This window comes from Citrus clementina, unplaced genomic scaffold (genome assembly GCF_000493195.1).
Source record: "Citrus clementina cultivar Clemenules unplaced genomic scaffold, Citrus_clementina_v1.0 scaffold_9, whole genome shotgun sequence".
Classification (NCBI taxonomy): domain Eukaryota; kingdom Viridiplantae; phylum Streptophyta; class Magnoliopsida; order Sapindales; family Rutaceae; genus Citrus; species Citrus x clementina.
In genome coordinates, this window is record NW_006261964.1 from 20,645,022 (window position 1) to 20,671,237 (window position 26,216).

A 26,216-nucleotide genomic window follows, 5' to 3' on the forward strand; every position below is an offset into this window, starting at 1 on the left:
TCATATAATATCGGAGTGTCCACTTCTCAACAAACTCAAGAAGAAAGTTGTTGGTATGAATTCAAATGCTATTAGTGTCAATGTACAAGTGTACACAACAAGTAATAAAGTGATGAGTATTCAAGATCGTCTCCACAGGGATTGATGTTATCAAACTTGCTACAACAATCTTAACAGTGCAGATTTTGTTTTAAATTAAGATAAAACAATTAATGAAATTAATAGACTAATTAAAATAAAACTCAATAAATAAAATGCAACAAAGTAAATCATCATGTCAAGCTCAAGGATAAAACCAATGGGAATATAGAGTAGTTGAGTGAATAAACTCTCTTAATTGTCTTGACTATTTTCTAATGGTTGGCTCAGTTGCTACAACATTTGCTACAGTACTGGGCAGAATCCTTATGTATCCTCAGCTGTTACATGTTGGATATCTTATATCTATATGCGACCTAGCAATGATCAGTTGTTATGCCCACATAAGATATAACATTACACGCTTAGGTTCTATTTACCCTTGATAACTCTAGGAAATGAGAGTTATTACATCAATTCTAAACTTAAATCAAGATCACTTAGAGAACAAATAAGGTGTTTTTATTACATTTTGGTTATATTTTGCATAAACATTCATTTTAGTTAAGTTTTAATAAGTTTTGTTTGAATAAAAGTAATTGGTGTTAAAAACAGGTGCATAATTGTAGGTTTTCAGAAAGTCTTAATTCATGAGAGTATGGTGAGACAGTGGATGAGCAAAAGGAGGAAAGAAGATAGCCGTAAAAGAAGTAAAGCACAATCGGGAATAGTGCAGTGTTGTAGCAGATGTTAGAGCAACCAGTGCTATAGCAATCAGGGAGCAATGCGGGAGAAAATTTAGGCGCGGGTCAGCTACAGAATTGCGATTTGCATGGTTCCTAATTTAACTCATGCATGCCTATGGACTTTTATTTTACCCTAGTTTCCAGTATAAAAGAGAGGCGTGCACCACATAGAGAAGTGGCAAGAGGAATTATCATAAAAATCATTAGAGAGAAAAAGAGAAGAAGATCGGAATTGAAGAGTACTGTTTCGGTAACATTGAGGAATCTGGCAGAATTATTTGAATTTGTCTTTCACTGTGCTCAACTTATATTTATCTTCTTCCTTTGACTGTTTTAATGTATCCCGTGAACAACATATTTATGTTTGTTTTTCTTATTCAGAATATGAACTAGATTTGCTTGTAGTTGAGTGACAAACAATCTAATGGGTTCTTGACTATTCTTATGTGTTGTTATGTCATTGCGGTAGCATTATACTATATTAGTTATTATTAATATAACTTTTATTTCGGTTGACCACCCATTTAATAGTTCTAGTTAAGATAGAGCAGCAAAATAGCATGTCTTAGCGGACATTATTAGAGTATTACTTGATCTTAAGTTAAGTTTCCTAGATTAAGTTATCTTGAATCCCATAAGGGCAGTACTTGAAGTTAGGATTTGTGACACACTAGACATAGGTGCTCACCTTGTAAGGCGGAGAGATAAAAAGGATTATAAAGCCATATAATGAGTAAATTAGCAACTGGTCATTGCTAGTGTATTTAAGGGTATGAGAGCTCCAATATGCGACAGCTGAGGATGCAGATTAATTCCGCCCAGTGCTGCAGCACTTGCCGTAATAATTGGAGTCAACTTGATGAAAAACAGTCAGCCCATAAAGAGAGTTTGATCATTCAACTACCATGTTCTCACTTGAGTCTTAGACACATTTAGTTTAGTTTATTTCATTGCGGTTTTGTTTACTTTATTCTCTCACAATCATTAATTACGATAGAACACATTTTATGTTTGTTAACTTCGGATTTGAATTAGTTTGTACTGTTGTGATTGCTACAATATTTCTAGTAACATCAATCCCTGTGGAGACGATCTTGAATACTCATCACTTTATTACTTGTTGTGTACACTTGCACATTGACGCCAATAGCATTTGATTATAAAATCAACCAACAAGTTTTTGGCGCCGTTGCTGGGGATTGATTGTTTATTTTTGAAGTGTGAAGTAAATCTTGATAGCACCAAATTTGATTTAATTAATTCTATTTATTGGCAGATCAATACTTGCATGCGTAAAGACAGATCTATGATATTTTAGTTCGATCATGAGATTGAAAGGACTGTTAGGAGATTACGAAGAGAACAAAAGAAGTCAAAAACTGTTTCAAGCATGAATAATTTACAGGATGAGGGAAATTTGAACCCTCACGGGCCCTTATGACCAGTTAACATTCAAGAAGAACAGAATGAACATGCTAACGAGAGACAACCAGGCAATAACAATATTATTTACATGGCTGATGACAGAGACAGAGCTATTAGAGATTATGTTGTGTTAACTCCTTAAGCTGTACACCCTGGGATAATCAGACCTGAAGTAGAAGCTGCAAATTTTGAGTTGAAGCCAGTGATATTTCAAATGTTGCAAACAGTTGGTCAATTCAATGGATTACCAAATGAAGATCCTCATCTCCATCTTAAGTTGTTCTTGGAAGTGAGTGATGCTTTCAAGATTGTTGAAGCAATACAAGATGCTTTAAGGCTAAGGCTTTTTCCTTATTCCTTAAGAGATCGAGCAAGAGCATGGTTAAATTCGTTACCATCTGATTCCATCACTACATGGAATGAGTTGGCTGATAAATTCCTAATGAAATATTTTCCACAGACAAAAAAATGCAAAGTTACGGAATGAGATAACTTCTTTCCATCAACTTGAAGATGAAAGTTTTGTACGAGGCTTGGGAAAGATTCAAAGAACTACTCAGAAGGTGTCCTCGTTATGGCATTCCTTGTTGCATTCAATTGGAAACTTTCTACAATTGGTTGAATCCAAGTACAAGGTTAATGATGGATGCTTAAGCAAATGGAGCCCTATTATCCAAATCTTACACTGAAGCTTATGAAATTCTGGAGAGAATTGCCAATAATAATTATCAGTGGCCATCAATCAGGCAACCAGCAGCAAGAGAATCAGCAGAGGTATATAACATAGATGTAATTAAAGCCTTATTAGCACAACTAACCTCATTGACTAACATGGTAAAGGCCATGACATATGCTCCAGCAGTAGTGAAGCAAGTTGCTGAACTTTCTTGTGTATACTATGGTGAAGGACATGACTTTGATAATTGTCCTGGAAATCCAGCATCAGTAAACTATGTGGGTAATTTCAATCGACAGCCTTAAAACAACCCATATTCAAATACTTACAACTTTGGATGGAAACAACACCCAAATTTCTCATGGAGCAGTCAGAATCGAAATACTCCAACAATAAATGGACAAAATAGGAACACTCAACCATTTGGATTTCATCAGCAGAGTCAGGGGCAAAAACATAGCAATCAGAATCCAATCATTTCACTGGAAGCATTGATTAAAGAGTACATTGCAAAGAATGAAGCAATTGTGCAAAGTTAAGCTGTATCCTTGAAGAACCTAGAAAATCAAATGGGACAACTTGCCACAGTAATGAGTAGCAGGACTCAAGGAAGTTTACCTAGCAACACATAAGACCTTAGAAGAGAGGGCAAAGAACACTGCAAAACAATTAATTTGAGATCTGGAAAGAATGTTGACATCCCAGTTGATGTGACTAATAAGGGTAAAGAAGTTAATTCCTCACAAAAACCACCTCAAGATGGAAGCATGTTACAACAACCCAACCATCAAAACACTAGTTACATGGGCCAAGCTACAGCAACAGCAAAGGGAATTCAATCAGAACATGTTGAAAAAGAAGTTGCAACACCCGTAGCCACGACCTACACCAAACCAAACAAACAGAGTTTGGTACCTTTTGAAGCTACCCAACAGTTTAGACATCCACCACCTTTCCCACAGATATTCTAGAAGCAAAAACAAGACAAGCAGTTCAGTAAATTCCTGGAAGTACTGAAGCAATTACACATAAATATATCTTTTGTGGAAGCCTTGGAGCAAATGCCAAATTATGTGAAATTTTTAAAAGACATCTTGGCACGAAAGAGAAGGCTGGGAGAGTTTGAAACTGTTGTTTTAATACAGGAAAGTAGTCATATGCTCCAAAGTAAGATTCTTACAAAAGTGAAAGATCCAGGAAGTTTTACAATACCATGCTCTATAGGAACTAGGTATGCTGGCAGAGCACTTTGTGACTTGGGAGCTAGTATTAATTTGATGCCATTATCTGTATTTAAACAGCTGGGAGTAGGGGAATGCAGACCAACAACAATCACTATGCAATTAGCTGACAGATCTCATGCATACCCTGAAGGAAAATTTGAGGATGTACTGGTGAAGGTGGACAAATTTATCTTCCCAGTAGACTTCATTGTACTGGACTTCAAAGTTGATAAAGAGGTGCCCATTATACTTGGAAGACATTTTCTAGCAACTGGAAAGACTTTAATAGATGTGCAAAAATGAGAGCTCACCATAAGAGTAAATGTTCAGCAAGTCACATTTAATGTACTAGAGGCTATGAGAAGTCCTGATGAAGTAAAAGATTGCAGTTTCCTAAGTGTTGTGGATTTTGTTATAGCAGACAGAATGGACAGATGCTGTAGTAATGAAATCAACAAAGTCACCACCTTTGAGGATGTAAAAGAGGAAGATATTGCAGCAAATCAGATAGATTGGATGGAAGAAAAGAAATCTGATAGGCATAACAGGTTTATTGAGCATCTGAATCTTTCAGACAGGGAAGTAAAAACAACTTTACCATCTATTGAATCACCTCGTAGTCTTGAATTAAAATTGTTACCTTCACATTTGAAGTATGTTTATCTTGGTCAAAACAACACACTCCCTGTGATCATTTCTTCTACTTTGGATGCAGGTCAAGAACAGAGTTTAGTAGATTTGCTGGGAAAATACAGAAGAGCAATTGGATAGACCATGGCAGATATCAAGGGGATAAGCCCATCAATATGCATGCATAAAATCCTGTTAGAAGATTGTTACAGCAATCCGGTGGAGCACCAGAGAAGGTTGAACCTTATTATGAAAGAAGTGGTGAAGAAGGAAATCATCAAATGGTTGGATGCTGGAATCATTTACCCAATATCAGACAGTTCGTGGGTGAGCCCGGTTCAATGTGTTCCAAAGAAGGGAGGGATAACTATGATAACTAATGAGAGAGATGAACTTATTCTTACAAGGACAGAGACTAGATGGAGAGTATGTATGGATTACAGGAAGCTCAACAAAGCCACAAGGAAAGACCGCTTCCCACTCCCATTTATAGATCAGGTGTTGGATAGACTTGCTGGAAAACAATACTATTGTTTCCTAGATGGGTATCCAGGCTACAACCAGATTGCTATAGCTCCAGAAGATCAGGAAAAGACTACATTTACTTGTCCTTATAGAACATTTGCCTTCAGAAGAATGCCCTTTGGGTTGTGCATGCTCTAGTAACTTTTCAGAGATGCATGATGTCTATTTTTTCTGATATGGTAGAGCAAACTTTAGAAGTTTTCATGGATGACTTTTCAGTTTTTGGAGAGACATACAATGATTGTTTACACAACTTGGAAAAAGTTCTTAAAAGATGTGAGATGACTAACTTAGTACTCAATTGGGAAAAGTGTCATTTCATGGTGCAAGAAGGAATAGTGTTGGGTCATAAGGTGTCCAAGAAAGGCATTGAGGTAGACAAAGCCAAGATAGAGGTAATAGATAAACTGCCACCCTCTACTTCAATAAAGGGTATAAGGAGTTTTTTGGGTCATGTTGGATTTTACAAAAGATTCATTAAGGATTTTTCCAAGGTAGCTAAAGCATTATACTCATTGCTGGAACATGACAAGCCTTTTCACTTTGACAAAGATTGTTATCAAGCATTTGGAGAATTAAAGAAAGCTCTGATCACTGCTCCAGTAGTTATATCTCCAGACTGGACGTTACCATTTGAATTAATGTGTGATGCTAGTGATCATTCTGTTGGAGCAGTATTAGGGCAAAGAAAGGATAAGGTTTTTCACTCTATATACTATGCAAGCAAAACTCTTACTCAAACTCAAATCAATTACACCACTACAGAGAAAGAGTTGCTAGCAGTAGTATTTGATTTTGACAAATTCAGAGCCTACTTGGTGGGTACTAAAGTGACTGTATATACAGACCATGCAGCCATCAAATACTTAATTTCAAAGAAGGATGGTAAGCCAAGATTAATCAGATTGATCTTATTGCTTCAAGAATTTGATCTGGAAATTAAAGATAGAAAGGGGATTGAGAATCAAGTAGCAGACCACCTGTCACGACTGGAAGTAGATACAAGTACATTGATAAGAAAGGACATCACTGAAACTTTTCTTGATAAACAGCTGTTGGTAGTACAGCAAGCATAGATGCTGCAGCAGTCAGGATCTCCATGGTATGCAGATTTTGCTAACTACTTGATAAGTGGATTGCTACCACCAGAGCTGAAGTTCCAAGAGAAAAAGAAATTTCTTCATGATGTAAGAAGCAATCAGTGGGATGACCCACATTTATATAAGTTGTGCTCAAATCAAGTAATACAAAGATGTGCTGCCGAAGGAGAGATTCCCCACATACTGGAGTCATGCCATGCTGCAGCATATGGAGGACATTTTGGTGGTCACAGAACAGCTGGTCTGCCATTTTTAAAAATGCTTATGAATTTGTTAAATGTTGTGACAGGTGTCAAAGGACAGGGAACATAGTTAGAAGATATGAAATGCCATTGACCAATATTCTGGAAGTAGAAGTTTTTTATGTATAGGGAATAGATTTCATGGGACCTTTTCCACCATCCTTTGGGAACTTGTATATCCTTGTTGCTGTGGATTGTGTCTCCAAGTGGGTAGAGGTTGCAGCATTACCTACCAATGATGCTAAAGCAGTGGTGGCTTTTCTACAGAAAAACATTTTTTTCCAGGTTTGGCACTCCTAGAGCAATTGTTAGTGATGAGGGTACTCATTTTTGCAACAAAGTCTTTACTGCAGCTATGGTAAAATATAAAGTCAGACATAAGGTAGCAACAACATATCACCCACAGTCCAATGGTCATGCTGAAGTGTCCAACAGAAAAATTAAAAAGATCTTAGAAAAAGTGGTGAACCCAACAAGGAAAGATTGGTCTTTGCAATTACATGACTCTCAATGGGCCTACAGAAAAGCATACAAAACTCAACTTGGCATGTCTCCTTACCGAATTGTTTATGGGAAGTCTTGTCATTTGCCACTAGAGCTAGAGCATAAAGCACATTGGGCACTGAAGAAATTAAATTGGGACATTCATGCTGCAGCAAAGCAAAGAAAGCTTCAACTTTGTGAGCTTGATGAATTACAGCTATTTTCATATGAAAATGCTAGAATCTATAAAGAAAAGACAAAACACTGGCACGACAAGCATATTCAACATAAGCAGTTTAGCCCTGGTCAACTAGTGCTGCTCCACAATACAAGACTAAGATTATTTCCAGGAAAGCTAAAATCACGATGGTCTGGACATTTTATGCTGTTAAAATGTTATCCTCATGGAGCTATTGATCTTTTGGATGAACAAACAGGTCACGAATTTAAAGTTAATGGACAAAGGGTTAAGCATTACATACACCCAGTAGCAGATTGTTCAAAGGAGGTTTTATTCCTTAAAAAACCCAGCTATTGAGCAGTGAAAGAAGGTCGGGATGAAAGACCTTAAATCAAGCGCTCCATGGGAGGCAACCCATTGTGGAGATAGCCACTTTAAACCAAGTTTGATCATCTTTGGTTTTGTTGACGGTTCTCCCTCTCTTCCATTTTATTTGATCTTGTTCTTCAATTTAAGTTACTTAGTTTTATCTTTTCACATTATTGCATTTTTTTATGTTGCTATCATTTGATCTCTTTATTTTTAATTATATTTTTAGAATCGATTTTAGTTTTTGTGGTAAGTATGAATGGCATTTGATTTCCATTTTAACCAGTGGGGTTGTATGGTGACAAAGTGCAGAGGCAAGCCATGTGTCAAAGAGCATTGGAGGGACGTATGTAACCGTTGCTAGAGGAAGCAAGTGTGTGCTGCAGCACCCAATATTACCGTTACAGTAAATTAAAAATTAGAGCCTCTCACTTACCATTGGAGATAAATCATGACAGATGACGACATGGATTTGGATAGCAATTGCGAAGAAATCTCTGAAATTAATGCATTAATTTCGCTGGCCTATGTTTTAGGGATATACGTATTAAATTCAAAATATTTTCTTCCCTCATTTATCTTTAGTTACAAGATTTATCTTCATTTAAAGTCCACTATAAAAGGGAGTCACTGTCCGTAGTGATCTACGGCACTATTCCCCCTCTCATTCGCAAATACAACTCTCATAATTCTTAACCTCTTCTTCTCATTTTACTCTCAGGGACCTTCAAATTGTTACTGCTATAGCAATGCCAAGGTATAAGAAAACAGCCAGCCGCCTCAAAGATCCTTCATGCTTCCAGAGTTACCACGCCGAAGAAAAATATGAAGAATTTATAGAGCCGCGTAAGATTCTGGAAGAAAAAGAGTTTCAATTTCTAGAGCGACTCACCGGAATTGTGCAAACAATACACAATGCTGCAGCAGAGCGTGGATGGTTGGACTTTTGCAACCACCCTCGAGATCCTGTGATACCAGTAGTCAAGGAATTTTACGCCAATTTGGTAAGCCCTAATCAGCACAACATTTGGGTAAGAAACACACTTGTTCCATTAGACTCGCGCATTATAAATGCTTTTTATAATTTATCTGTTGAAATTAAATGTGAGTATGCCAAGTTGCTTGATAATTTGACCCCAAAGAAATGGAACACCATCTTCACAACTCTTACAATCGAAGGGGCATCATGGGCTAACGAAGAAGAGTGTATAGTTAATATGATAGATTTGAAACCTATTGCTAAGGTGTGGGTGAAATTTCTGAAATCTAGGGTTATGCCAACCACTCACACTACTACGGTTTCACAAGAGAGGTTGGTTTTGTTATATGTCATTATTCGAGGGCTTCCCATAGATGTATGTAGCATCATCGAAAAAGAAATCAAGGACTGTGCAGTTAAGAATCACAAAACTAATGCTTTGCTATTTCCTTCGCTCATCACCAGCATTTGTGTATTATCCGATGTTCGTATTGACACGAGAGATGACCATATCAAGAATAATAGTGCCTTTACGACACGTACCATTGAGAGAGTTGCTGGTGAGAGTGCTGGAACAACAACTGAACCAGCTGCTGTAACAGGAGCAAGACGAGCTATTGGTTTAGAACAAATAATTTAGGCATTCAGCACTAGTATAACTCAATGTGCTGAAGCTTAGCAGAGGGAAAATGATCGATTTTGGAGCTATCTACAGCACTTAGACAACCAACTACACCAATTTGCTCTGTACATGAAACGCACTCACCAGAACTTCCCTAATTCATTGCTCCAACAGTATAATTTTGACACCAACACCACAGGTGCTCCAGCAGCAGCCAGTAAAGAAGCCACTGCCATAGATAAACCAGAAGAAGAAGCTACAGTCGAACTACAAGCAGAGGTAGAATCAGAAGATGCTGAAACATCTTATCAACCTGAGGAAGAAGGTGACAAGTCTGCAACTAGTAGCTCACTCACAGAGGCAGAGGACAACTCTGAGAAAGAACGTAAGGAACCTTCCGTTGCAACTCATTCCAAAACCAGGAAAAGGCACATCATTCAAGAAGAGAAAGAGAAATACCCTGAAGAGGAACCTTCCATTCCAGTCCTTGCGGGCAAGGGCAAGGGCAAGGGCAAGGCAAAAATAGCAACACTCTAGCCTCTGAAGATGAAATGGAGCAAATCAATGCAGAGCTGGCTGCTGCAACAACCAGAGTTACGCCCACACCTACAAAAGCCAAGCAACTACTTGATATCATTGCTGCCATCACAGCTGAGGGCCAGGCAGCTGATGCCTCAACTCTAATTCCTCCACAGCAGACTCCTAGCCAACCTGTTCATACCAGTCCGTGACAATCCAACAAAAGAAAAGGCAGTACGTCTAAAGGCACTGCTACAGCAGCCTCGCCTAAACCAAAATGGACCAGGTCGGTGTCAACTACGCAACCTACCCCAGCCGCAACTCCTCTCCCCAGCCTAGTGAGGAAAAAGACAAGACATTGCCAGCCACTTCCCCACAAGTTTCACCAAAGGATAGGCTATGCAGTGCATCCAAGAAGCGCTGATATCATCTCGTCATTTACAGCAATCCCAACCACAGGGGAGTATCCATTCCTTGCTAGTTAATGTATTGTAAACAAAAAAATAAAAAAATAAAAAAAACTTTTCTTTCAGTATGTTTTTCAACTTGTGTGGTACTTTCTAATGTCTTCTATGTCCTTGTCCACTTGTGTGCCTTTGTTATGTATGCTTGTGAGGACACAACAACTCTCAAGTTTGGGGGGATTGTGTTTCTAAATGTTTGTGTTTATGTGTATGCTTGTGTTGTGTGTTGTGTGAAGCTCTGTTATCTAATATTTGTGTATGGATTGGAAAACCTAATGAAGATACATTGAGTGTTATTCAAGATTTATGAGAATGCTAAGTAGAGATAGTTATAGATGGAGGTTGAAATTATGTCCTGACACTTAGACTTTGGTTGAATTGTATAAGATTGCTAGAGTAAAGCCAAAAGAATAGAAAAGATCTTAAGTTTGGGGGGGGGGGGGAAGTAAGTTGATTGACTGTGATATCTATTAAATAAACTCTGCTCCAGAGGCTCAAGTTTCTGAATAACCAGATCTGAGTATGTACCCCATATGCAGAATTGTGTTCAAAGGTAGTAGGAGTTATAAGCAATGCTGTAGCATTTTAAAAAAAAAATATCCTCTGTATAAGGCATTGAGTAGCCAGGTCTGTTCATGAGCCCCATGTTCAGCCTTGAGTAAAAGATATCTCTAGATAAGACTATATTACAGATATTGTTACAGCAACTCTGATTTGTGCATGGTTTGAGTAATTGGGTGTCATCATTACAATTAATTGACATTCACATGAAAAATAAATGTTACAGTGAGGAGGTTGAATACTCTCCAATTTTTCAATCTTAAAATCATCACAGTTCGAGTATGTGAAATTTATGCTACCCCATATATGAATGAAGTTTTATCACTGTTGAAATTCATGCAGTCTCTTGGTGATGTTATAGCATCTCTGGAATACAATCAAAGTAGCACACACACACAATGGACATAAATAAGCTTAAGTCTAGAACTGATTTACTATGGTCACGTTGCATGATTGGGATTGTGATCTGAAGGTGGAAGAATCCTTACAAATTTGATAAAAGAGCTAAAGTTATTTTGCATGATTGTTTGTGTGAAGTTTTAGTATGTTGTCATTACTTGAGGACAAGTAATAGTTTAAGTTTAGGGGTGTGATAACTCTAGGAAATGAAAGTTATTACATCAATTCTATACTTAAATCAAGATCACTTAGAGAACAAATAAGGTGTTTTTATTACATTTTGGTTATATTTTGCATAAACATTCATTTTAGTTAAGTTTTAATAAGTTTTGTTTGAATCAAAATAATTGGTGCTAAAAACAGGTGCACAATTGTAGGTTTTCAGAAAGTCTTAATCCAGGAGAGGATGGTGAGACAGTGGATGAGCAAGAGGAGCAAAGAAGATAGCCGCAAAAGAAGTAAAGCACAATTGGGAATAGTGCAGTGTTGTAGCGGATGTTAGAGCAACCAGTGCTATAGCAATCTGGGAGAAAATTTAGGCGCGAGTCAGCTACAGAATCACGATTTGCATGTTGCCTAATTTAACTCATGCACGCTTATGGACTTATATTTTACCCTAGTTTGTAGTATAAAAAATAGGCATGCACCACATAGAGAAGCGGCAAGAGGAATTACCATAAAAATCATTAGAGAGAAAAATAGAAGAAGATCGGAATTGAAGAGTGTTGTTTCGGCAACATTGAGGAATCTGGCAGAATTATTTGAATTTGTCTTTCACTGTGCTCAACTTATATTTATCTTCTTCCTTTGACTGTTTTAATATATCCCGTGAACAATATATTTATGTTTGTTTTTCTTATTCAGAATATGAACTAGATTTGCTTGTAGTTGAGTGACAAACAATCCAATGGGTTCTTTGTTGTGCAAATTTTAATGTACTCGCAAGTGCACGAATCTATTGTAGTATAGATCAATGGTGACGAGTGTCGATCCCACGAGGAGGTGGATTTTAATTATATGTAGAATTAATTTTGTAAATGGGTGGTTGAAATTGTGGTGGAAGTGATTTAAATTATCCTAAAATCGGAATTGAGATTCTAAAATTGGAATTGCAATGGCGAGAATAAATTGAAGCGAAATCTATTGAAATGACGTACTTGGGTATCATGGGCTAAATATTCCTTATTAATACCAATTAAATCATGAGGGGGGAATCCACACCTCATGAACCACGCTCTAATCAATATGGTGCTAAGGGCATACCGTGCCAAATAATAATAGCCTTATACTAGAGAGCCGGTGTAACCAAGGCGGTATCTAGACAAGCTTATTATTATTTGTCGACGAGAAGTCAAAACATCCACAAAAACTAGAGGGGAAGAGAAAATAAATTTATCAAATTAAGCCCATAACACATGTTGAGACTTCACCTTCAACCCAAGCTTAAAAGAAAATTAGCCACTCATAATTGAACTAGGGGCAAAATGGAAATTTATTAAAATACGAAGAAAATACAAGATGAAGAGGGAATTACAAAAAATGGAGTCCAAAAATAGATTCAGAGATATCAAATTAGGGGGGGAGGCCCCCTTTTTATAGATACATGGAGTAAATTATGGCCATCGGATTAAAAACAGTTTGGACGCTCAGGATTGCGCCACATCATCAGTCAACAGTCCACGGTTTGACCACGCGGATGAACAGTAACACGGTTTGACCCGGATGAACAGTAACACAATTTGGTTGAAAATAATCCTGTGTGATGCATGCACCGTACGCGAGATTTTTCATCCACTGATATGCTGCCACGTCACCATCAACAGTACATAAGAATTTTAGTCCAACAGGATCGTGACACCTCATCAGTCAATGCCACATCATTGGTCAATGCTACATCATCGATCCGTCTATGTGAACAGTGCTGTGAACAGTAATGTATACAGTACCGTATACGTGAATAGTACCGTACATGTGAATAGTGCTATTTTTCCTTTTATGCTCCTTCTAAGGTTTTCGACCGTCCTGAGTTCAAAAGTGATGTCCGTTTTGCTGTCTGATCTCTCCTTTATTGTGAAATGACTATAATGCCCCTAAAATACATAAATTACTTAATTAAAATAAAATACACGTAATTAAATCACAAGAATGTTAAAAACATAAAAGTAAGGGTTGTTAGTAAAACTTGAAATGTAAAATGACGGTTTTCTCCTTTATAAATATGCATTTTCTAGCACTCAACACACCCCCCAACCAGCTTATTGCTAGTCCCTAGCAAATGAAGCGAAAATAAAATTCAAATTCAAAATGATTTTTTTTTAAATTAAGAAACACTCGTGTTTATTCAATCAGATTAATGATAGCAATCAAATAAAAGTATAAGCATTATCTCCAGTCTAAAGAAATATCACACCCATATTAACCTTCCACATGAATCAGCCCAGTAGACTTTGTTATAGTTACTTTCAAGAATGACATGTCAAACCCCAAAATCTCACTGGAAGTAGTGACACTCTCACAAATAAATTAAACCCAATAAAAATAGTCACTCCAATGATGGTAATTGAGAGAGAAAATAATAAAGAAGTGATATCACATGCTCTCACCAAGATGAAATAAATATGCACTCAGCTTAGAAATAATACGATCTCAAGTCAAACAAAAATGCTAGTCAACCCACTTTATTTATCTCTTTTTTTTTTATTATGCATCAGTACATCTTTTTCGCTCATATAACTAGCTTCTACTTCAAACTATAGTTCCCTAAAATCAAGAAGGACTTTTATTAGGACGTAACGTAGGCTAGGGACATGGCTAACAAAGAAGGGAAATAAGGAAAACAAAGTGTATGTTTGAGAAAAATGCAGAGATTTTTTTTTTTTTAAGAAGATGCGAGGTGGATTTCACCTATTGTTGTTATTTTTATTCTTTTGAAACAACAACTTTTGTTTTGTTTTTTTTTTGTTTTTGCTTTTATTTGGCATAACTTCACTGAACAAAATAATTATTTACATTTTCTCAAACATAAATAGGTGATGGAACTTATAAGGCATCGGGTAATACTCCAAATTAGAGTGGGTCAAGATGATAAGTTGACAAAGAAATTTTTTTTTTTTTTTAAAGGCTCAAAAGGGTTAACTATGGATATTTAATAAAAGGGATGGCTAGAAAGGCTCAAACGGATCAAAGATGGCCTTTCTATCGTCTTTTAGGGCTCTAAATAATCATCCATATCTACTAGTTAGATGGGCCTCCAAATGTAGCAACACACATTTTTTTTCTTTTTTTTTTTAATTTTACAATTTTTTTTAAGGGTTAACTCAAAAGAAATATAGAGATCGTGTATACAATAATAAACTGTTAAGATGTATAAAGAATGGGCAAAAGGGTTACTCTCCAAGAAAAATGATAGGCTCAAAAACTCACTTGGTACTTATTATGATATGTTCATTCCTTCAAGCAACTCATATTTGTCTCCAACATCAACATGTAGAGTAGCAAACATAATGTAACATCACTTAAGACCAAAGATAATACAAATACTAAAATTTGAAATTAATCATGTCATCCAATGTTAAAACAAACCACACAAATTTTTTTTTCTTTTTTTTAAACAACATTCTACCCCCCAACCTATTCTAAACATAAAAGAAAAATATGCATGCAGAAATGTGAAAATGATGTAGAAAAATTAATTAGAAAAGTTACACTTAAAATGATAGAAAAAGAAAATGATTTTTTTTATTTTAAAGAAGATGCGTTTCTAGAGGCACTACACTCCATATTCAGCCATCTTCGACTCAAAAGTTGGAAAATGTATATTTATAGAGGAGAAAATAAAAAGAAGAAGAAAAATAAACATAAAAACAGAATAAAGAAAAAGAAAATGTCTGAATTTTTTTTTTTAGTTTTTTTAATTTTTTTTTAAACGATGAAGATGCTTTTCTAGAGTCACTACACTTCATATTCAGTCATCTTCAACACAAAAAGTTAGCAACAGTTAGTTTTTACAACAAAAAGTTAGTAAAAACTTAACCAAAATTCCATAATTGTCGACTATTCCCTCCCCCCAACCAGAACGAAACATTGTCCTCAATGTTTGAAAGGAAAGAAGTAGAGTTTAGAAGACATCACCTGGGTGGTGCAACACAGAAAATAATATTTACAAGCGGAGAGTTAAATCTAATTTGTACTTCTTACTGCGGCTATTGTTACCATCATTATTTGGATGCTCCAACACAAAGGTCCAGGGGTCTGGCTCTGGTCTATAAGCTTGTAACATATCAAGTAGCTCATTAACAGTGTGAGCACAAATAAAAAATTTTTCGCATTAGAGGGAATGAAATAGTTTTTTATTGCATGGTTAAGAAATGCGATAAAGCCATCATAAGAGTTATTGACATTTAACAAACCGATGGGTTTCTGGTGGATGTGCAGATGGGCCCAAGATGCTAGTGTGATAAGTGCCTTTAGTGTTGCAAGATCTCCTGGAAGGAAAATAAAAGCATCAGCATGATTAAGCATTTCAGATATTCTTTCTTGCATACCTGAGACGACTAACTCTTCTCCAGTTGATGAGTCAGACGAACTGCCCAAAGGTTTTAGGGCTCTTGGGATGATGCCTAACACTTGGCTGCCTCTGATAAAAGCTGCTTTTAAGACCATTTTTGATAACCCTCAATTACCTCCTCCATACACCAAGTGTAATTTTCTCGCTGCTATGCTGCGACCAAGATCTATGGCTGCCTCAACGAACTTTTTATGTTTGCCATATGTAAATCCAGAAAGCACACAAATGTTCTTGAATTGTCTATTTGGAGTAGCTGCCATTGGGATACTTCTCAAAAAACAATTTGTGAGTGCTTGACAAAAAAAATCACATTTAAGAGTCTTGGTGACAATGGGTCACAACAGTAAAAAGGAAAAAGCAAACAGTAATAAAATTATTAAGGACAATAATACACACAATAAAACAATAGTGAAATAAAATAACAGTAAAGTGAAAGGATATTTACAGGTAGTTGCGATTGTGGCTCACATCTTCCTCTGGTTTTACGTCCAGAAACGGCTTGAACGCCCTCTATGGGTCGAGGATAGGCTTCCTATCCAGTTTTCTTATAAACTGGCAAACAGGGTCGTTTATAGTCAGATTCCCGAGACTATATCGTGCATGCTCTTTCTGGAATAATGGCCATAACTGGAGAATCGCTCCTTGCACATATCCACTGGGATGCGTTTCAAGAGACAAAAGGATATCATCCAATGACTCCTTATTCAAGCCATCCCTAATGAATTGAATCTTATCTTCCCTGTTATCAGACACCATTCCTAAAGAACATGGGTTTTTATTGCAACTCATTCTGGCACACTTATGACAAGCAACAGAAATTCTTCGAGCTCATCATTTTCTTGCATAATTTCCTTTACCACAACCAGGCATGTATGCAATAAATTTTGGAGGTAACTCACCTGCCGATCGTACTTTTGCCTCAATTAACCAACGGATATCAGCAGGTATGTTATTCCTCATAAGCAATCGCATGCGTTCGGACCGAGCTTTATAGATCGTAAGGAGGGCATTCTGAGGAAGTGAAGGGAATCGCTTGTGAAGCTTCGCTAGAATCTCGTTTCAATCCATACTTTCGCCTCAGAATATTAGTTATTATAGGAAACTGAAGTAACCGACTTGATTGTCACGGAGTACCATTATCCGCCACTTCACCGGGGTAACAAACTAAAGCACACAAACAGAAAAACAAATTAAAACACACAAAGAAAATTAAAATCGTCCTCTTATTGAATTTACCTCAAGCTCCAACTGGATGTCGTAAACACTTCTCTCAATGTCGCTGAGTTGGCGTTCTAAACCCTCAACATAGGCTACTAACTCTAGTGGTTATAGAGCCCAAATGCGATGTGTTTTACAAAATTGAATCTGCCTTTTGAGATGAGTTTTGACACGTTGAAGTGGTTTAAGAATGTTCAGGAGGAACGGTCTAAGTAAGGTACTCATGATTAAAAATGATAAAAGAAAACTTAATAGTTAAACAAACACACTTATGCAAAAATAATTTCAATTAGCAGAAGAATAATATAAAGAAAGAAAAAAAAATCAAATCAACGAAAAGAAAAAAAAATCAATTCAAATCTGGTGGGTCACTCAAATTTATTTCGGTGTCTTCTCCATGTAGTTGGTATTCTAGATATGGCTTTAATCTTTGACCATTAACTTTAAACGTGACATCGTTCTTTGGGTCCTTAATTTCAATTGCCCCATGTGGAAAAACAGTATGAACAATAAATGGGCCAGACCAACGAGATCGTAACTTACCTGGAAATAGGTGCAAGCGAGAATTGAATAAAAGCACTTTCTGACCTAGAGTGAATGATTTTCTCATAATTTGCTTATCATGGAAGACTTTCATTCGTTGCTTGTAAATCTTGGCATTTTCGTATGCATTATTGCGAATTTCTTCAAGTTCTGCCAGCTGTAATCTTCTTTCTGAGCTGGCTGGCTGCATGTCAAAATTGAATTTCTTGATGGCCCAATATGCACGATGCTCGAGTTCCACAGGTAGGTGGCAAGCTTTTCCATACACTAGCCTGTAGGGTGACATCCCAATCGGGGTCTTGAAAGCCGTTCTATATGCCCATAATGCATCATCAAGTCTTAATGACCAATCTTTCCTGTCTGGCCTCACCGTTTTTTCTAATATGTGCTTTATTTCTCGATTGGATATCTCAACTTGGCCACTGGTTTGCGGATGATACGGAGTTGCCACTTTGTGTGTGATTGAATACTTTGTCAAAAGAGCTTTGAATGCTTTGTTACAAAAGTGGGCACCACCATCACTGATTATCGCTCGAGGGAATCCAAAGCGTGAAACAATGTTGCTTTTCAAAAATCCTATCACCACTTTGTGATCATTAGTTCTGCATGGAATTGCTTTTACCCATTTGGATATGTAGTCAATAGCAACCAATATGTATTGATGGCCAAAAGAAGGGGGAAATGGTCCCATGAAGTCGATACCCCATACGTCAAAAATCTCAACCACTAAAATTGGATTTAGTGGCATCATGTTCCTTCGTGTAATGCTCCCCATTCGTTGACACCTATCACATGAAGAACAGAAAGTGTAAGCGTCTCGAAATATAGATGGCCAATAGAAACCACATTGTAAAACTTTAGTCGCTGTTTTCTTAGCACTGAAATGGCCTCCACAAGCTTGTTCATGGCAGAATGAAAGAATATTCTGAATTTCATTTTCTGGGACACATCGTCTAACAATTTGGTCTGCACAATACTTGAACAAATAAGGGTCATCCCAAAAGAAATTCTTTATCTCTGCAAAGAATTTAGCCTTATCTTGCTTGGTCCAATGCTCTGGAAGTTTACCTGTAACAAGATAATTAACTATATCAGCATACCAAGGTAATACTTCCACACTCATTAATTGTTCATCTGGAAATGACTCATTCAATATTAATGGCTCTGTAATTGTGTCAAAATGGAGACGAGAGAGGTGGTCCGCCACAACATTTTCTGTCCCTTTCTTATTTTTGAATTCCAAGTCAAATTCCTGCAAAAGTAACACCCAACGAATTAGTCTAGCTTTTGCATCTTTCTTTGTGAGAAGATATTTAAGAGCAGCATGATCTGTGAATATAATTATTTTACAACCAATGAGATAAGATCGAAATTTTTCCAATGCAAACACTACTGCTAACATTTCTTTTTCAGTAGTTGAATAGTTCAACTGTGCATCATTTAATGTCATACTAGCATAATAAATAACATGGGGAATTCGATCAACTCTTTGTCCTAATACTGCTCATACTGCATAATTAGATGCATCGCACATGAGTTCAAATGGTAAGCTCCAGTTTGGGGGCTGAATGATGGGTGATGATGTTAACAACTGCTTTAACTTTTCAAAAGCCACAAGACATGAATCATTAAAGATAAATTGTACATCCTTAGCAAGTAAATTGCATAAGGGTCTAGAAACTTTGCTAAAATCTTTAATGAAATGTCTATAGAAACCAGCATGCCCAAGGAAAGATCTTACTTCTCTGACTGTTTTGGGTGGAGGAAGATTAGAAATGAGATCCACCTTGGCTTTGTCAACCTCAATACCTTTGCTCGAAATGATGTGACCGAGAACAATACCTTGTTTTACCATAAAATGGCATTTCTCCCAATTTAAGATCAAGTTCTTCTCGATACATCTCTGCAGAACTAGTGTTAGATGATGTAAACATTGATCAAATGAATCACCAAAGGCAGGAGTAATAATTTTGAGAAAGACTTCAAGGAATCGTTCAACCATATCAGAAAAAATGCTCAACATGCATCGTTGAAATGTAGCAAGTGCATTGCATAATCCAAATGGCATTCTCCTATATGCAAATGTGCCAAAAGGGCAAGTGAAAGTAGTTTTCTCCTGATCTTTTGGTGCTATGGGGATCTGATTGTATCCTGAGTAGCCATCTAGAAAGCAATAAAATTCATGACCTGCTAATCTATCAAGCATTTGATCAATAAATGGTAAGGGAAAATGGTCTTTACGTGTGACAGAATTCAACTTTCTATAATCAATGCATACACGCCATCCTGTAGTTACTCTAGTGGGTATCAATTCATTATCAGCATTGGTAACTACTGTGACTCCTGACTTTTTGGGGACAACTTGTACAGGACTGACCCATGAACTATCAGAAATGGGGTAAATGATACTTGCGTCTAATAGCTTAAGGACTTCAGTTCTAACAACTTCTTTCATATTAGGATTTAACCGACGTTGCATTTCCCTAGTAGATTTAGCATTTTCATTAAGGTGAATGTAATGCATGCAGTCTACTGGATTTATACCTTTTATGTTTGCTATGGTCCATCCTAATGCTCCTTTGTGCTCTTTTAAAATATCCAACAACTTACCTTTTTGTTCATCGTTTAGGGATGATGAGATGATTACCGGTAGAGTGCTTTCTTCTCCTAAAAATGCATATTCCAAAGTGTTGGGCAATGGTTTGAGCTCGAGTTTTGGTGGTGATTCTGATGATGGGATGCGTTTCTTCTCTGATGGTGCTAGTTGTTCAACTCTTGACTTCCATTTATTAGTGTCCATGGATGGTGCTGAGTCAAGTAGGGCGTTGACCTCATCGACTGATCTGTCAATATCAAAATCCAAACCAAAGTGAGTTAAACATGTTTGTAAAGGATCATCACTAAGGTTTGAAAGAAAAGTGTCATCAACTAATCCACATCAACAATTCCATCATCTGCATTGTGAGGTTGTTTGGCAATGTTGAAGATATTCAGCTTCATAGTCATGTTGCCGAAGGACAACTGCATATTTCCAGTCCTGCATTGAATGTGAGCATCCGCAGTTGCCAAGAAAGGTCGGCTTAGAATAATGGGGATGTGCTTCCTCGAATCCTGTATTGGTTGAGTGTCAATTACAATGAAATCAACAGGAAAATAGAACTTGTCTACCTGGATAAGCACGTCCTCCACAATACCACGAGGTATTTTTGTGGACCGATTTGCAAGCTGTAACACCACTGGAGTTGGGTGTAATTCTCCCAATCCAAGTTTCACAAATACAGAGTAAGGCAACAGATTTACACTAGCTCCTAAATCCAACAAAGCATTCTCAATTGTGTGGTTCCCTATGCTACATGAGATAGTAGGGGAGCCTGGGTCTTTGCATTTTAAAGGAATTTTATGTTGGAGTATAGAACTAACGTTTTCTGTTAAAAATGCCTTCTTTTGAACATGCATATTTCTCTTTTTAGTACAAAGGTCTTTAAGAAACTTGGCATAAGATGGAACTTGTTTAATAGCATCAAGCAAAGGGATGTTAACACTTACCTGTTTGAAGATTTCAAGAATCTCACCTGTGGATTTTCCCTTTTTTCCTTTAGCTAATCTCTGAGGAAATGGAGCTTCGGGAACATATTCCCGTGGGTTGGTTTCTTCTCTCTCTTCCGGTGATGAGTCTTCAACATTCACAGGTACAATTTGATTTTCTTTTATCACCGGCATCTCCACTTTGTTGTCGACTTCTTTTCCTTTTCGCAAGGTCATGACGGCTTTGACTTCTCCATACTGCTGTGGTGAACTGGTACTTGCTTCATGCACTCCTTTAGGGTTAGGCACTGGTTGACTTGGAAATTTACCTTTCTCAACGGTCATTGCCAAGGTCTGAACTGAAGAAGCAAGTTGTCCCACCATCTTCTCAAGGCTTGAAACTGATTGGGCTTGTGAGTTAAAGCCCGCTCTCAATTCATTTCGTAGTCCATCAATGGTGCGGTTCTGTTGCTCAATCGTGGAGTGAGTAACATTCTTGAAATTTTGGAATGCATCCTCCCATGGTCTGGGTTGAGAGTAGTTCTGGTTCTGATTGTATGGTCTAAATGGGGGCTGAGAGGCTTGAGAAATTTGAGGAATTGGTTGCATTGGTGGAGCTGGAGCTGCTGGTCCATTCTGTTGGAGTCCTTGAGACCATGAAAAATTGGGGTGGTCTCTCCATCAAGGGTTATATGTGTTGGAGTATGGGTTGTAGTTTGATGGCTTTCTCATTATACCTATGGCATTGGCTTGGTCTGGATATGAGTCATGGTCATGTGGTTCTGTTGATTTTTGCAGTCGATAACGATGCTATTTGTCGAGCAAGACCTTCAACCATCTCCTTGACTTCTTTAATTCCCGAAGTTGACTCGCCAATTTGAACCTCATTCACTCCTTTAATTCTTCTAGTAGTCCTGAGTGATCGACTCCGTTGTTGGGAATTATCCGCTTGTCGCTGGAAGAATTCCCAAATCTCGGATGCACTTTTTGACATTAGCTCTCCTCCACTTGTCGCCATTAGCCATTCTTGCACATTTGGCAATAATCCCTCCAAAAAGTATTGGCATTGGTGCCATTTCTCGTACCCATGATGTGGACAATTCAAGAGTAGCCCATTGAATCGCTCCCACGTTTCGAAAAACTGCTCGTCATCTCTCTGGGTAAACTCCGAGATTTCCCTGCTAATAGCATTGGTTTTATGCACTGGGAAATATTTATTCAAAAATTTCGTTACCATTTGTTCCCATGATGCAATGCTATTAGCAGGCAATGTATTAAGCCATGAACGAGCTCTATCTTTTAAAGAAAATGGGAATAGTCTAAGTTTAACATCATCGTCTGAAAAATTTTCATATTTAAAAGTTTGACAAATGGCATGAAAATCATTCAGATGATTATATGGGTCCTCATTTGCTAAGCCATAAAATGTGGGGAGACAATTTAGCACACTAGGTTTTAATTCAAAACTCCTAGCAGCTACATTTGGGTATCTTATGCATGATGTGCTCAAATTAGCTAAGGGACTAAAATAGTCCTTAAATGGCCTCTCATGTGGTGCTTGTAAATCCATTCCAAATTTATTTTTAATGTGCCTATGTGTGCGAAGTGTTTTTTCTAATTCAAAGTCTATAGGTTCAAGATTAGGTAATAATGACCTACGACCATGCATGCAAAACAAATAAAATAAAAATAAAGATGGGAACAAAACAAATAAAAATAAAGATGAGAGAGAAATTACGATACTAACCTTATTGCGCTATTACAACCTTTCTATAAAAATACACAAAAATAAATACGTGAAATAAATTAACTAAAAATTACATTAATAAAATAAAAAATTACAAAGAAAAAAAAATTGAAAATTAAATTACAGAATTTTAAAGAAGAAAAAGAAATACTAACCTTTAAATGCGGATTTACTTTTTTCTTTTTTTTTAATAAAAAAAATAAAAGAAAACAAATAAAAGAAATTATTCACAAAAATTAATTCTATGAATTAAAATTACTTACCTCCCCGGCAACGGCGCCAAAAACTTGTTGTGCAAATTTTAATGTACTCGCAAGCGCACGAATCTATTGTAGTATAGATCAATGGTAACGAGTGTCGATCCCATGAGGAGGTGGATTTTAATTATATGTAGAATTAATTTTGTAAATGGGTGGTTGAAATTGTGGTGGAAGTGATTTAAATTATCCTAAAATTGGAATTGAGATTCTAAAATTGGAATTGCAATGGCGAGAATAAATTGAAGCGAAATCTATTGAAATGACGTACTTGGGTATCTGGATCCGTATCAACATGCATCATGGGCTAAATATTCCTTATTAATACCAATTAAATCATGAGGGGGGAATCCACACCTCATGAACCACGCTCTAATCAATATGGTGCTAAGGGCTTACCGTGCCAAATAATAATAACCTTGTACTAGAGGGCCGGTGAAACCAAGGCGGTACTAGACAAGATTAGTATTATTTGTCGACGAGAAGTCAAAACATCCACAAAAACTAGAGGGGAAGAGAAAATAAATTTACCAAATTAAGCCCATGACACATGTTGAGACTTCACCTTCAACCCAAGCTTGAAAGAAAATTAGCCACTCATAATTGAACTAGGGGCAAAATGGGAATTTATTAAAATACGAAGAAAATACAAGATGGAGAGGGAATTACAGAAAACAGAGTCCAAAAATGGATTCAGAGGTATCAAATTAGGGGGGAGAGGCCCCCTTTTTATAGATACATGGAGTAAATCATGGCCATCGGATTAAAAACAATTTGGACACTCAGGATTGCGCCACATCATCAGTCAACAGTCCACGGTTTGACCACGCGGATGAACAGTAACACAGTTTGACCCGACTTTGAACAGTAACGCGGTTTGACCCGGATGAACAGTAACGCGGTTTGGTTGAAAATAATCCTGTGTGATGCATGCACCGTATGCGAGATTTTTCGTCCACTGATATGCTGCCACGTCACCATCAACAGTATATAAGAATTTTAGTCCAACAGGATCGTGACACCTCATCAGTCAATGCCACGTCATCGGTCCGTCTATGTGAACAGTGTCCTGAACAGTAACGTATACAGTACCGTACACGTAAATAGTACAGTACATGTGAACAGTGCCATTTTTCCTTTTATGCTCCTCCTAAGGTTTTCGACCGTCCTGAGTTCAAAAGTGATGTCTGTTTTGCCATCTGATTTCTCGTTTATTGTGAAATGACTATGATGCCCCTAAAATACATAAAATACTTAATTAAAATAAAACACATGTAATTAAATCACAAGAATGTTAAATACATAAAAGTAAGGTTTGTTAGTAAGACTTGAAATATAAAATGACGGTTTTCTCCTTTATAAATATGCATTTTCTAATACTCAACAGCTTCCACCTTCGAGGGGTCTACTAAAATCCCATATTTGGATACGACATGTCCCATGAATGTAACTTTCTCAAGCCAAAATTCACATTTCTTGAGTTTTGCATAAAGTTGCTTCTCCTCCAAGGTCTGAAGAGTAATCCTTAAGTGCTCAACATGCTCTTCATTTGATCGTGAGTAGACCAAAATATCATCGATGAATACCATTATGAATTTGTCTAGGTAGTCTTTAAATACCATGTTCATGAGGTCCATGAAGGCTGCTGGGGCATTAGTTAGACTAAATGGCATGACGACAAACTCATAGTGTCCATATCATGTTCTGAATGTTATTTTAGGAATATCTTCTTCCCTGATTCTCAACTGGTGATATCCTGATCGTAGATCAATCTTGAAAATACTGCTGCTCATTGCAACTGATCAAACAAGTCATCAATGCATGAAAGCGGGTACTTGTTCTTGATAGTCACCTTATTTAGCTCTCGATAGTCGATGCACATTTGCATTGATCCATCTTTCTTTTTTACAAACAATACTGGTGCTCCCCATGGTGAATGGCTTGGGCGTATGTAGCCTTTGGGTGCGTTTGGGATTGAGGTTGGACAGCTGTAGCTTAAAAGCTACAGCACTAAAGTGTTTGGTAAACACCAGCTGCTGTATCTTTTAAGCTATGTTGATATTATTTTTCACCTATATAATATAAAATTTATTATATCTTTAATAATTTTATCAAAATTATTATTTAAAATTTATATTTACTATATATTATTAACTTTTGTTTCATAATTACAACTTTTTTTTCACAGCAGCTGTAGCTTAAAAGCTACAGCACCTCAATCCCAAACGCACCCTTTGTCTAGTAATTCTTGCAATTGACTCTTTAACTCATTTAGTTCTGATGGGGCCATCCTATAGAGCGCCTTTGAAATTGGAGCAGTTCCTGGTAGCAAATCGATTTTGAATTCAATTTCTCGATCCGATGGCAATCTTGTGAGTTCTTCAGGAAAGACCGCATGAAATTCGTTCACCACTAGAATATCTTCTAAATTTGGTCTTTGCACTTCTGTTTCGATGACCACACATGCCAAGTACCCCTCACATCCTCTATTTAATAGCCTGGCTGCTTTTAAGGCAGAGATGATAGACATTCTATTCTTTTTGCATTCTCCTTTAAATGTAAACGATTCCTTTTGTGGTGGTTGAAAAGTTACCTCCTTTTTCTTCCAATTTATCTTGGCATAGTGCTTCGATAGCCAATCCATGCCAAGGATTACGTCATAGTCATTCATCTCGAGGATTATTAGGTCAACATATAGTGTATTACCACTAATGCTAACCTCACATGCCTTAACTAATTCTCTCGAGTTTAATATTTCACCCAATGGTATCATGACACTAAAAGGCCTATTTATTATGTCAGGGACATTTTTTATTTTCTTAATGAATGCTGGTGAGGCAAATGAATGCGTAGCTCCTGAGTCTATTAGCACATATGCAGGAGTTTTGGAGATAGATAGTTCCCCTGATATTACTAAGGAGTTTCCTTTCGCATCCGCCTTGGTGAGTGTGAATACTCGAGCATTAGCCTTTTCTTGTTGCGTACTATTTTCTGGGCAGTCCCTGATGAAGTGTCCTTCCTTTCCACATTTGAAACATGTTTTGGTATTTGCTCGACATTCCCCGGCGTGAGTTCTACCGCATTGATTGCACTTTGGCTTTTGTGGGATTTCTTTCTGATGATTCTTTAGGTGTTTG

General features: G+C 37.1%; 2 non-coding genes across 2 annotated transcripts; one reads left to right on the top strand and one right to left on the bottom strand.

Annotated features, from left to right (window-relative positions):
• Nucleotides 1-2,721: 2,721 nt before the first annotated feature.
• On the bottom strand, nt 2,722-2,830 carry LOC112101661. Its single transcript, XR_002907673.1, has one exon. It is a non-coding gene; the product is annotated as a small nucleolar RNA R71 (small nucleolar RNA).
• Nucleotides 2,831-22,157: 19,327 nt separating this feature from the next.
• Nucleotides 22,158-22,265, top strand: LOC112095465. The gene has a single exon (XR_002903828.1). It is a non-coding gene; the product is annotated as a small nucleolar RNA R71 (small nucleolar RNA).
• Nucleotides 22,266-26,216: the final 3,951 nt, after the last annotated feature.